Source organism: Alosa pseudoharengus, unplaced genomic scaffold (assembly GCF_046254945.1).
Source record: "Alosa pseudoharengus isolate Yale_2024_CS ecotype anadromous, Long Island Sound unplaced genomic scaffold, YU_APseudo_1.1 YU_APseudo_1.1_scf_15, whole genome shotgun sequence".
Classification (NCBI taxonomy): domain Eukaryota; kingdom Metazoa; phylum Chordata; class Actinopteri; order Clupeiformes; family Clupeidae; genus Alosa; species Alosa pseudoharengus.
This window is the reverse complement of record NW_027468620.1, coordinates 25,598,923-25,613,329: the sequence shown is the minus strand read 5'-3', so window position 1 is coordinate 25,613,329 and position 14,407 is coordinate 25,598,923.

Below are 14,407 nucleotides of genomic sequence, written 5' to 3'. Positions count from 1 at the left end.
TCAAATTAAAATGTTCTCCTCTTTGCAAACGTGGGCATAGGCTATGGTGACAGGTTAATTTAATAATGTTGTAAAGATACTGCATCAATCCGCATGTTTAATTAGGCTACTAGGCTATTTGTTTTGCCTTACTCTTTATTCATTTAGGCTAGGCCTTTTTATTCAGTTCAGTTTATTCATCATCTTCCGTCCTTCGCACTACCTGTGTAGCGCACACATTCTCAGACCTGTCACCTGTCACTCATCATCGTAAGGGAGGTGTTTGGAATCATTCCCGCATTACAATCATTAGCCAATCAAGGTGGTCACTTCAGTCAAGCTCGTGCATGAGTAATGACGTCATCCATAGCAACGAAGGCTCACTCTTAGTTTAGGAGTTGTCATTTTTCCTTACTAAAAGTAGGTCTGAAAGGCTTTGTGAATAACTTTTAAGAGAAAACTCCTAGCTAAAATCTTTTAGTGCGATTTAAGAGTACTCCTAGTGGTAAGATAAAAGGCTTTGTGAATACGGCCCCAGACCTGCAAGTCTTCTTATCTCAGGAAGCTTATATTCATTATATGGTGATGGTTACTAGTGAGGACCCCTTACCCCCCCCCCCCCCGCCTCCCCCCTCATTGTAAAGCGACCTTGGGTATCTTGAAAGGCGCTATATAAATTGAAGTTATTATTATTATTATTATATGACACTGTAGTTCCTGGAATGCCGTAAACGGGATCTCATCTAGCAAGAATTCCACTGCTGAAATGTATCAGTCTGTCATATGATGACACATTTATTTTATATGCAAGGAGCTAGTTAACACCAACCATGTACTAATTCAGTTCAACTGTTTCCTGTACAGCTTCTAACAGACCCCACTTTGCTGGGGAATCCACACAGAACATTTTGTACACTTGCTTGCTGTGCCTGCCCGTATGTGGCGGGTTTGCTAGGTTTTTCTTCTCATTACCACTCAGAACTGATTGGCACATGAAAGCTCAAAGACAACACTCTTAAAACAAAATGTGTTGTTCTTATCTGGACACAGAAATGTGTTAAAAAAAACAATGCAAGTTGTTATTTTTAACACATATTGTGTAACAAATAAAAAAAAAGGAAACAACACAAACTGTGTTATCCCTATCTGGACACAGAGATACGTTAAAAACAACGCAAGTTGTGTTGTTTTCAACACATTCGTTTTAAGAGTGAAGTGTGTCATGCCAAGGAAGTGCTCCAGTGTTATTACATCCGATATTTACCTTGCACTGCTCAGCTCTCTTTCATTATGTAAGCTGTGCTCGGTCTTTCTCGCGTGCTATCACACCTGGCCAGGTGCCAAGAGTTCACACGCAAAAATGTTGTCAACACAGAGTAGTCGCATACCGTGCACCATCAGGGCAGATTGCAGATTTATTTCTCACACATAGCAACGCTGCCCATTGCATGCCAGGCCCTGTAAGCAATTCCATGAATGTCATCTGCCTCTCGAGGAATCAGGAAATGATATGAGAGCAGTAACTATACTTAGAGCTAACACAAACAACAAGTACTCCCAAATAGGGGTGCATTCATCAGATAAATGTAGTTCGAACTACATTTAAAAAAGGAATTGTGCCTAAAATTACCACTGTGTCTTTACAACGTATACACAAAAACCTCCAACTCCAGGCTATAGGTTAGACCAACCAGCTCTGAATGAGTTCTGTTTGTTTCTTCCATTAGATTTTGACTTTGCATATAGGTTAGACAGACACCACTTCTGCTGCCTTTATCTCTGTGGGTGGTCAGGGCAGAGCACTCACACGCTATCTCTGCTTTTGGTACACCACACACACACACGCACGCACACACACACACACACCACAAACTCCTCCGATCCACTGAACTATGATGTCCCAAAAATAACACCTGTGCAGTCATGCAGGGAACCACGAAGAACAGCTGATAAAAAAAATCTGAAAACCGTTCATCCCTTTACTCTTCCTCAACAGATGGGCACTTGTGCTACTTCTACAAAGTCAGCCCAAGCAGACGAGCACTAAAGGAGTAAACTGTGCCTTTTTTTGGGCCTTGTTTGTTTTTCCGTGTCAGCGTGAGACACAAACTGCACTGAAGCCGGGCCAAGAATAAGACGATTGCATGCGAGGCGAAACCATCAGCGGTTTGCTGTGAACCAGCAGTCGCGTGGAATGGGGCAATCATGGTGGGAGCATCTGAGTGCAGTTCCTTTTTTTTTCTCACCTCACTGTCTCCACTGTTCCTTTTGTGAATCCAAAATGGGTAATAATCATAATAACATGGTAATATGAGCTCATGTTGTGAGAGCATTTCTCCTCTTCATTGCCCTTCCACACTGGCACAAGGACCATTTATGTGACATGCCTGCACCTACTCCAGATTGTATCAGAGTGCTGAGAATGTATAGGATAAGGTATATAGAAAGGCTGCGGGAGCGATCCAGGGTACATATAGGCCCATGTGTGGCACTGTGCACGTACGCACACAAACAAAAAACATTTATCTCAGGAGGAATGTCCAACCATACGTTATGTAATGGCTGATAAACTGATAGCCAACAACCGAAGGAACAAACTATAAAAGAAAAAACTATAGCTTGACAGACACGAATGGGATGTTGATGGTAGATGTTACCGTTCATCATAAGATGCCACAGGTGCCATACATACATCAGTTCATCTGGTGTTGGTGCATTGAACAATTCAGATGTTACACTGTACAGTAACCTGCTTTTATCTAAGAGGAATTTTTCCATTGTGGTAACATTTCCATAGTTAAATACCAATGTTTATAGAAGCAGCGCAAACATTCTCACTGGCCAAAAAGAAGCCGAGTCATCTCCATTGACAAAACCTCTGTCACTTCCATATTAGAGTGAAGTGTGCTGCCTGATCATTTTCATCCAGTGATTAAGCTGTTGGGAAGCACTTCCTAAGGGTATGCAATTACTCTTGGGTGTGTTGTCAAGTGGCTTACGTCCAAGGCATTAATTGTGTCCTGACTCACCAGTAAACTATTGACTCCCTTCATAAGGCCTAAATCTCTGAAAGCCTTGGGAGCATGTAGTGTGACGGTTCATAAAGAAAGTGGGAAAGGGGGGTGGGGGGGGTATCATAAAATGATGTCAGTGTTTATGAGAAGTGTCAAGTCTAAGAGAATGAGTATGAGTGGATGCACGTTCAGACAAGCAGGCCCATGGACTCATACACTCAACGCTCAGATAACATGACAGCTCAACTAATACAAATAAGGAAGCAAACTGTGTTGGTTGTGAGGGCATTTTTCCACAAATATCTGTGTAAAGATAAGTAGTTTAAGTAGATTTGTCTCTCCCTGACATAAAGACAAAAAAAGCCAGCTGTGTAGGTGGTATATCAGTGTAAGAAGTTGTTTGCCATTCTGTATTTTTCTCTTTTCCTGATGGACTACTAATTTTTCTCTTTTTGGTGGTCATTCACCATGATTGGCTCAAGACACCTTCCCTGACTCAGATCTACAGATTTAGGGATGTAGGAGGAGAGGGTGGGGCGGAAGAGGTTAAAAAATGGAGGACACCATGTCCACCCAGAAAAAGAGTCAAATTTTGTCCTCTACACTGACGTTGACTCCCACTGTCAGATGGAAAAGTCCTTTCCTTTCCTTAATTAGACAAGGAGAGAGGATGATGATCTGTGGCCGTGCCCGCCTTGCCGTGCTTGGGTGCTTGCCTGAAGAGATCTCCAGATTGCCCGGAGGGTTCAGGAGTCAGGAAGCAGACGCGACGGCACGGGGATGGGCTGCTGCTGTTGCTGTCAGCCAGTTCCTGGGCAGCCAGTCGTCTCCACTCTGGGTTGCCAGTCTGTCCTCCTTTCCTCCTCCTTCCTCCTCCTTCCTCCTCTTCTTCCTTCTTACATGTAGACAGCTAGGAATCTGCACAAGCAGAAATGGGAGACACTGCAGTTGTTTTCTGTATGATCCGACATGACACATAACCCACGGAACATCTATAATCACTGACACTTAACCATTCAGCTCTCAGTATTATATATAATATGCAAACTGATATTGGCTGATGAGAGTATCATATACCACATTATGTCTGTTCAGTGAGTGAATACAATCAGTCAGATGAAGATCTAGGAATATTCCTTTTTAACCTCACAAAGGCTTTGCTTGTGTTGTGGTATAAATTGAGAGAAAGAAAGAATGGGGGAGGGGGGTGGGTAGAGAAAAGAGCCTTATTCATCTTTATCTGACCAAAGCACATTCCGCAAGACCCCCTATAAACCCACTGGACCATTCCAGGACCAAGAAGGGCCCCTTGACATCGATAATAGCTGACGAAAGACTGACCCCGGGCCCCTTCCAGAAGCGAGCTACTCCCTTATCACACCTGGTTGATGGGAACGTGACTTTTGAACCTGCCAGACCATTGTCAAGGGAACCTTTGTTGTCACAGTGACTTGGCAACACAGCGTTAGAACAATGGCACCTTTTTTTTTGCAAAGACTTTTCATCTCTTCTTACCTCATTTTGGAATTATTGGTTGTCCTTTAGGGAAATTACACCTGTGACAGCCTACCTGGCTGATGGGATGTGAAGACTACAGGTGTGTGTTCATATGTGCATGACTTAAACATTTTTAGGGGTTTTGTGGTCAACAACGACAAAACTACACACATGCATATTAGTCATTTCTTCATTTGCCTTACTTCCTCTTGTTGTCATCTTGTGAAGAAGAGAAAACTGCTGTTATGATAAACACAATTCTGTTAATGCAAATCAGTTCAACAAACCCTTCTACTCTGTCATTTACTACTTTCAGTGTCGAGTTGATTCACTGCAACCTAACTTCTCAGGAAACGGCCTTGCTTTCAAAAAAGACAGACAGGGACATAAAATGAGGGAGTTCCATTTATTCCGTGCGCTTCAGGAGTGGTTTTATGAATGGCACAAATGTACCCTACACTCAGAGACAGGTAATGTTTCATAACATGTCCTGAGGGGTAGTTCAGAAAGCAGGGCCAGTTAGATGGATGGGAACAATGACTAAAACCTGAAACAGCACTTTTCTCGTCTTTGACATTTGAGGTGTGTCCAGCACAGACATGCAGTAATACAGAAGACTTGTTTTATGACATAGCCATGGGAGGCTTCTGCACACTGTTTAAAGATATCCTTTTCCTAACCCTAAGAGTCTACACTCAACTGCCCCACATTTCCACTGCACTGACATAAGGCAGGTATTTTTTTTTTGTCAGAAGCAAACATAACATAGAACATCCTAAAATTCATGTTGATATCATATGGCGGTTAAAAGAAGTAATAAGGACACTTGTCTGTCACCATAAGTTTTCATTTTGTAGTTTTCTCCTCTAGAAACACAAGAATGAAAGACCTTTTACAGCACAAAAATAAGACTGTAGAAATCAGCATCATCTAGCAAACAAGCTAGCATTGAACAGTACCAACAGTGGTGTTTTTGTTTTGAACGGTAAGTTCCAACTCCTTCCATTTGATACCAGATTAACACTTCAAAGGTGCAATGCAACTGAAGGAAAAACTGGATTGCTCTGTATTGAGTGAACTGTGTATTGTTCCTATGCCATGACTACAAAAAAGGGAACTTCCCACTTAGTGGAACAAGTTTTTGCACTGAACTGAATGAAACCAACATAGGATCAGAGAGATGTAGCCTCCTGTTCCAATGCCCTCATTCAGCATGTGCAAATGTGCCATGGAGGGGCAGTGCCAGCCAGCCAATCAGGATCAGCCATTTTGAAGTCATTCAAAAGATACGAGTTCATGACATCACCCTTTACCAATCACCGCAGTCAGACCATGACATACAGTATGCGTGTTTCAGTGGACTTGTCCTGAAGGGCCTGTTTCCATTAGTCATGGTTGCCGTGGTGACTAATTTCATTTTCAAGAGCTCATGCTTACAGGTATCCAGGTGAGCTGCTGGAAGCTGGTGAAAAAAATTGAGGTACTGGTGCATTACTCAAGCCCGGTCAGGAGTACACGGCATGGAAAAAACGGTCCATCCAGTGCCCAGTACACAATTAGGTTACACACCGTCATGCTTCAGTTACTGAGGCCTGGGGCAGTCATTTCGTCGACATCACCACAGCCCAAAAATTCAACTTTGTGGTTTAGAAACACGCTACGGATGTTTGATTTTTTTTTAGGCAGATAGACATACAGCACATGTGTGGTTAAGGACAGAGGAAAGGGAAGGGTTGTTCAGGGAGCAAGGGAAATGGCTTACAACAGCCTGTCAGCTTTGTCTAACCTGTTTTCATCCTACAATGAACATGAAAATGCCAATTACACACATCAAGGAAACAATGTCTCTTCTTACTGTTGTTCTGCTTAAACAAGGCCCTGTAACAAAAGGCTGCACTAAATTACTCTCTGGGTGAAGCAACATACGTTAAACTGTAAAATGTCAATTAAAAAAGTCCCATGATACCACAAAATGTTATATTCACTTATTCACTCACTGAACTTTGCCTTCACTTTCTATAGTAAAATAACTCATAAAAACAGCAGTAAAAAATACAATCCTCCTATTTCAAAAGGCCTTATGGTGAGCAAGAACATGCATCCCAGCTCAGGTTTGATTAATTATTTTTTTTAATTTAATTTATTTCTCAATTTAAATGATAAGAAACTCTTAAACCCCCTGAAATTATGGAGCTAAATTTGTCTCAATAATATTTGTATATGCGCAGAGGGGGATCCACAAATATTTCTTGATTTGCATGTGTGTTTTGATATCTACAAATAAAAAAATCATATTTGTAACTCGTATATTGATTTTTACAAATATAGATGTGCATTTGTAAATAAAATGCCATTTGTAAAACCGAAAATTTCATTTGTGAAATGTGATTCTGCATTTGTGGATCACCAGCACACGCATTCTTCGCTTTCCAAAGTTACGTGTTTTTGAGACGTTCTTCACATGAAAGTCACACAAATCCACACGTAAATAGGCCTACTTTAATTCACCGGCACACAGAAATCGCAATCCAGTAGATGGCGACATCCACAAATATTTCTTGACTTGCATTCGTGTTTTGATATCCACAAATAAAAAAATCATATTTGTAACTTGTAAATTGGTTTTCACAATTGTAGATGTGTATTGAAACAAAATGAAATGGCATTTGTAAAACTGAAAATTGCCTTTGTGAACTCTAATTTTGCATTTGTGGATCACCAGCACACACAGTTTTCGTTTTCGCATTTGTGGATCAGCATTTGTGGATCACGTATTTTTGAGACAAACTTTGCGGCAGAGAAGCCACCCAAATCCACAAGTAGCCTGCTGACACTTTCTAATCCAGTAGATGGAAGTGTTGTTCTTTGGGATCTTAAAAGATCGTAATTCTTGATTTTGCTTGCAAACTGACGGTTTTATGCGTTTACTAAACAAAGATTATGGAAATTAAACACCACTTTTTTTATTTGTGGATATCAAAACACGAATGCAAGTCAAGAAATATTTGTGGATGTCGCCATCTACTGGATTGCGATTTCTGTGTGCCGGTGAATTAAAGTAGGCCTATTTACGTGTGGATTTGTGTGACTTTCATGTGAAGAACGTCTCAAAAACACGTAACTTCGGAAAGCAAAGAATACGTGTGCTGGTGATCCACAAATGCAGAATCACATTTCACAAATGAAATTTTTGGTTTTACAAATGCCATTTTATTTACAAATGCACATCTATATTTGTAAAAATCAATATACGAGTTACAAATATGATTTTTTTATTTGTAGATATCAAAACACACATGCAAATCAAGAAATATTTGTGGATCCCTCTCTGCGCATATACAAATATTATTGAGACAAAGCTAGCTCCATAAGTGGCTGGTGGTGTGTCTCTGTGTGGGAATCTGAGCCCTGAGCTGAAACTGATATCAGACACTCTGAAAACAAACCCTCTGCACGCATTTTCCTTTTCCTCACCACGTAGCTCTGTTTATTTTCAGGTGACTTTGCCGAATTCCAGGAAGTTGTAAATGGCTTGATAATAGGAACAGACAAAATGGCACCAAGTTGTTCTCCATCGGCCGCCTCGGTGGCTTTGCCCTGTATTCATTCCAAACGCACCAGAGTTGAAAACAAAAACAACACCCCCAAATCAGCCACCCTCCCGACAAACAGGTCCACATAATCATCACTAAGGGACCGCGTCAGTGGTCCAAAACAAATGCGATACGTGCCATGAAGGGAGAGCATTATGAGGATATCTTTCTGCTCTAAGAACAGGAAGCAGATTGCTGTGGATCACTTGTGCTGTGACACAAGTAGAGCGTTCATCAGGGCACTACATAGAGGATGGGTGACAGACCTTTAATGGGGCATACAGAGAATCATTTGTTAACAGTCTACACCAACACCTGAGAGGAAAGCAGGTGCTTGTAAGAGTAATTGCTCAGATTAAAGCTGCAGTTGGCAAGACTGACAGATTGAGGGGATTTAGCCAAAATGTTGAATGTTTACAACTCTCATGCCCCTCCCCCACTACCACCAAGCACCCTCTCATCGAGTCTGTGCTCATCAGTGCGCACCAGACTGCACCAGACTGTGATTGACAGTCAGATCTCACACAGCCCTGCTCTGATTGGACCAGAAGAACCTGGAGCTGTGGATATTTGCAAAACAAATATCAGGCTCTATAGGTGAAGGTAGAAGTGCGGGTTTTTTTCTAAAACCGGCTGATTTATGTTGTTCTGTCGGAGCATAGTGTCGGTTTCAGTGAATATGATCAAAAAAATCTTGCCAACTGCAGCTTTAATGCACCAAGGTCCACAGCGACAATCGTGAACTTCTTCATCTATATAACATCACTGATGTTCAGACACAGACATGTTTGTCAGCGGGTCATGCAGTACCCCGGGTCACTAACACCGAAAACTCGGTGACTACTGGAGACTACTGGAGTCTCAGTGCCAGGCCAATGCCCTAACCTGGAACTTAAGCTGGCCTATGTAAAATATTAAATCACATTCAACTTATATCAACATAATAACCCCTAAGGTGCATAGGTGAACCTTGCTGAATAGAGAGCACTTGCATTAAAAACTCTCAATGACAGGCATCGTTGAATAAAATGTGTGAGAAAATGAAACATGCACACGAGACATAACCTATAAGTCGCCCACTCTGAACAGAGGGTGGGAGAGCCTGCTGGAAAATGGGACAGGAGTGGGACAGGGACTGCAAAGCTTACTTTGTGACTCACCCCAGTCACTGTTTTTTTTTTTCATGCTAGGGAGTGACACCAAGTGGCTGGAAATTTTAACAATACCCAATGTTCACCAAACACAGAGTGATGAGTCAGCTGCAGAAGATATACATTATTGCAGCACACTTAATGATATCTATAGCAACCAATGGATAGATTAGGATGGATTATAACAGATTAGTGTACGTTTTAAGTGGTGGTTCTCGCTGACTCACTGTAATTCCCCATGTCTTTGTGTTATTTACTGCATTTGTTACAAACACATACTGTATGACTCATTTAATATGGAATGTCACGAAAGATGTTTCCAATTGTGTCTAAAATTAGTGAGCGACCAACCTAAAAGCCCTGCAAAAGCCTTGCAACCACCCAGCCCTGATACCGATACTAGACTGGCACCTTTTGGGGTTAGTATAGTATAGTATATATACTCTTTTGATCCTGTGAGGGAAATTTGGTCTCTGCATTTATCCCAATCCGTGAATTAGTGAAACACACAGCACACAGTGAACACACAGTAAAGTAAAGGTGAAGCACACACTAATCCCGGCGCAGTGAGCTGCCTGCATCAACAGCGGCGCTCGGGGAGCAGTGAGGGATTAGGTGCCTTGCTCAAGGGCACTTCAGCCATGCCTACTGGTCGGGGTTCGAAACGGTAACCCTCCGGTTACAGGTCCGAAGTGCTAACCAGTAGGCCACGGCTGCCCCACGGCTGGGTTGATGTTGGCAATGTGGTGTTGTGAAGGCTTTTCTTAGTTTTGTTTGTTTTGAACTGCACAGTGCATTGCCTGGTGAAAACAACATGCGTGTTGTCTTTCACATGACCTAATGACCCCTTATCCAACAAAAAACATCAAATTAATTAGGCCTATACTCCTTAAAAGCATAGCCTATCTCAAAAAGTGGCAAACTGTTGTGTATTGTTGCTTCAGTTAGAAGAATGCACTGAATTGTTTGTAACTTGGAATAAAACACATTGTCAGAAATATAAAGTAGCCTAAGGTAACTAAGAATATAATCCCACCCATTTCAAACAGCCTATTTAATCACTGAGGTCAAGTAGCCTATGAGACACTTACTGTGCAACTCTTGTGCAACAGAATTAGCAGAACTCCCTCTCAGTGCTTCAAAGTAAACGTCTTTTCTCACAGAGGTATGAAAATGTTCGTGGAATAAAAAAAGAACGGGAAAAGAAAACAAAGCACACTTGTGATGTTGGCATCAATTAGCAACGCGAAAACATACATAAAAACAAAGGTGTGTCACTATGTCCCCACCAAAACGTGTTAAATTCATCACTCCTCTCCAAATTAGAGGGGGGATTTATTGGGTTTACATGTCTCAAAGGAAAGCTGTCAATACCAGCACCGGCTGACTGGTAATTACAACACATCCACTGCCAACCCCAGAGGGAGGACAGCCTTGTATAGTGAGACAGAGAAGTCGGATCCCAGTAGACCACAGCAGTGGGTAAGGTATTGCGACAAGAAACGCCTTTATGGCGCGGTAATGGGGAAATCCGTGTCATTGAAACGGCGTAAACAATGCAGCAAACTCAGCCAAAATATGAGCGTTGTCAGGTGTGGGGGTATACAATGCAAGACAATATGCACGCTAACATGGGTGCCGTGTGCCCGCTAATGACTGTCTCTGGAAAGAGAAAGAGGGCCGATATTCATTAGCGAGCCGATAGTGCCTCATCGCAGACTGGTGCGTCTGCTCATGTGTTATGGTAACGGCACCACTATTTGTACCGTCGCGCCTCTTCGCATGTTTCCATGTGTTCTCGTCCCGTCACCAAATACGGATTCATAACTTTCGAGTAAGCGGGTAGGCCACGAATGTCAAAAGCAATACCACTTAAGTCGGGGTGAAAGGCAACAGAATCTCCAACACACGCACTCCCAAATAGCATACACATAATGACAAAGCAAGGGCCAAACTGATTAGGCTGTAGCCTACAACATGATGGAATGCTTATAATAGGCTATTTGCTACACTACCACCACAGACGTTGATACATCTAGTCAGACTTGAGAGATGCTTCAGTTATCCAACAATCTTTATTTTTGTTGATAAGGAAGTCATTTGAAAGTTGCTTGATTTGACATAGATTCAATGCATAAGATTGGTCTGTCATTATCAGCACACACAGCTTCTGTCCAGATATAATAACAGCATTAAGGGAGGCACACAGGCTGCAGACATGCATTGTGTCCCTTGCCAGACAGGAAAGGAAGTAAGCAGTTAGTGACCTTAGTGTTGCATTATGAATTCTATCAATTGCCTTTCCACAATAGGAACATTTTTAGTTCATCTTAGATTAATCTTCAATGGCAATCTTAAGATGATATAGTGTAGTCCTCAGGCAAAAAAAAGCTTTGCTTATTATTAAAAAAGCCATGCAACACATCTGAAGCCCTTACTTGCTTGGGAACATTTGTTTAATCACAAGATGAGTAGCCTGACGAGCCAGACCCACATTAAAATGTAGGGTATGGGCACTCACCGTTCGCAGTGCTCAGTCCGAGGGGCGGGATAATCAGTTGTCTTTCAAATTCCCTCTGCACGCAATAGGACAGCGGCAGCGCTATGAGTCCCATGCGTTTCCCACCAGCGGAGCTAGTTGGCTAGTTCAAACGTTTGCCAACTTAATAAAAGCTTAACTCGTGTCACACTGTTCGCCAGCAGCAACATCCGTCCTATTTGTTTTCAAGTAGCAGGGAATTCAAGCCAAACCGTTGCAACTCTGCCATCAATCATTATGTTAAGCCCACCTAACGACTCTATACACGATTTCATTGGCCTGATTAAGTTTCGATTTCTGGAGCTCACAAGCCAACGGAGAGTTGCTAGACTAGCCCTGGCAGCAAATGTAATTTGCTGCCGCTAGGGGCGCGTCTAGATTTCTAGGCTACAAGATGAGTTCAGGTGAGAGGCAAAGGCCCTTTCTGGGGATCGTTTGTAGTTACTGTAAACCTTTCACTCAAACCACAACCTACAACTGTGTCTAGAAAGCTTCTTTGATTGGAAGTTTGCCATTACTCTTTCACACCATAGACTGTATACAGTCTATGTTTCACACAAACTTGCGTCACAGACGTATGTCACCGCCCACTTGGAGGTGCAAACAATAGACCTCTCCGGAATAAGTCCCGCCTCCGAAGCAGCCGTGTCCACCCAACTTCCGGGCGTCGAATGTCTATGGGAAATAACATGGCATTTCGAAATATCATACCATACCTGTCAAACATCTGTAGGTGGCCAAGTAGAAAAAAATGGTGGGCCGATTGGCCTACACACTTCTGCCATCTAGTTTCCACTGGATTTTTTGATTGTCGGTGCCGTTAAAGTAGAAATATATCAGTAAGAAGCACTAAGCTAATGCACGCTTCAGACGTCGCGACTCCCCCAGTCAAGGTTGCATAGCAACGGCAATGTTTCATAGTTTGTCTTCACCGAAATTCAGTTCGTGGCACCAGAGCCTGTCTACGGAGGTGGCACTAACCCTGCGTGAAATCATCATGTTTGATAGGTTGTTAATACATTCTGAAAATGTTACTGTTCTGATCAAGTTCATGCAAAATAAAGCTATCGACTCAATACGACTCTGCCTCTGATTCCTAGTCTGCTTATCATTATCTGTTTTTCGTGTTTTTCTCGTCATGTCTTTAGTGTCTTTGTCGGCGATTTCTTTCTTTTTCAAATATCTCAATAACAGCCAACAAACTCGCACAGTCAAACCATAGTTAAGTCGTGTTGAAAAGAGGCTGAACCTTGCAAACGATTTACTTTTATAGACCACTGAAATCACGCATGAATCACACGTGAAAATTACCATCACGTTAGGTTGTGACTGGTTGTGAGCAAGATCTAACGCCCTCCTCCTCCCGCGTACATCGGAACTAGCTCCCGGTTAGCATTTCACTAGTTCGCCCGTCGGCATGATTGCTATACTGAGTGTATAAGCTAAGCGCGTGTTTGGCATGGTAGCTGGCCGTGGTCATGGAATGCCTGAAGCGGAGATCGCGATAGAGCGATGGCCGCTTGAACCCCCCAGTGTAAGGATGATGCGTAACTGGGCTATCAGTGAAATGGAGGAGTAAGGGGAGGAGGAGGGATAATTTTGCGAGCGACGCGGCATGTGACATATGGATAAGGAGGCTGGCTTAAATACCCTGGTGGCGAAAGACAGGTGAGTTAATTGCTGTCAATCATCCCTAAGGGCTCCTCCCGAACTTTGTTTAGAAAACATCATTAATAATCGTTTACTACTTTAACGGCACGACAATCAAATCCAGTGGAAACTAGATAGCAGAAGTATGTAGGCCAATCGGCCCACCAGCTTTTTCTACTTTGCCACCTACAGAGTTTGACAGGTACGACTTTTCGAAACGCCATGTTATTTCCCATAGACATTTGACGACAGGAAATTGGGTGGATACGGAAGTTACGGAGGCGGGACTTATTCTGGAGAGGTCTATTGGATTTTTGGTTATTTAAAGGACAAGTTTGCTATTTTACACTTAAAGCCCTGTTTTCAGATAGTTTATGATTAAATAGAACGTTTAAGATTGAAATTTGGACACATGCTGCTGTCCTGAGAATTTTCGGTTTCTGTGGTAGCACCCCCCCACCTCCACAACGGCTGCATAGGTGCACTGGAACAATCTTTCTTAAACGCATTAAACTTTCGTTTACAAAGACGTGAAACTCACCGAGTGGTCAAGGGTGTTCACTGATAAGCTCACACAAAAATCGCTGCAAAAGATGCTTTCCAGCAGGTGTTTTACCATTCATTGTAAAACTGTGGAGCTATTTTTCCAAACGCCTTAAAAAACGCTTTAAGTGTAAAAAACGCTTTAAGTGTAAAATAGCAAACTTGTCCTTTAACCATCAGTTTACTTCAAAACAGGTATTTTACTTTTGATAGACAATAGCAATACATCATAGGAGTGATTAACGTCAACAAATCTAGACTGGAGTAACTCAACATTTGACACCTCCAATGTGTTTAGTTCTAAAGACGTCAAATAGCCCGTTATCATTAGGCTACCAAATTGATTGTCAAGGAGCCAGAAGTGGACACGCATGTATGACCATAAAATTTGTGCCTTCATTTTACAACTAAACACGAAGAAATACTTTTATAACCCTTGAG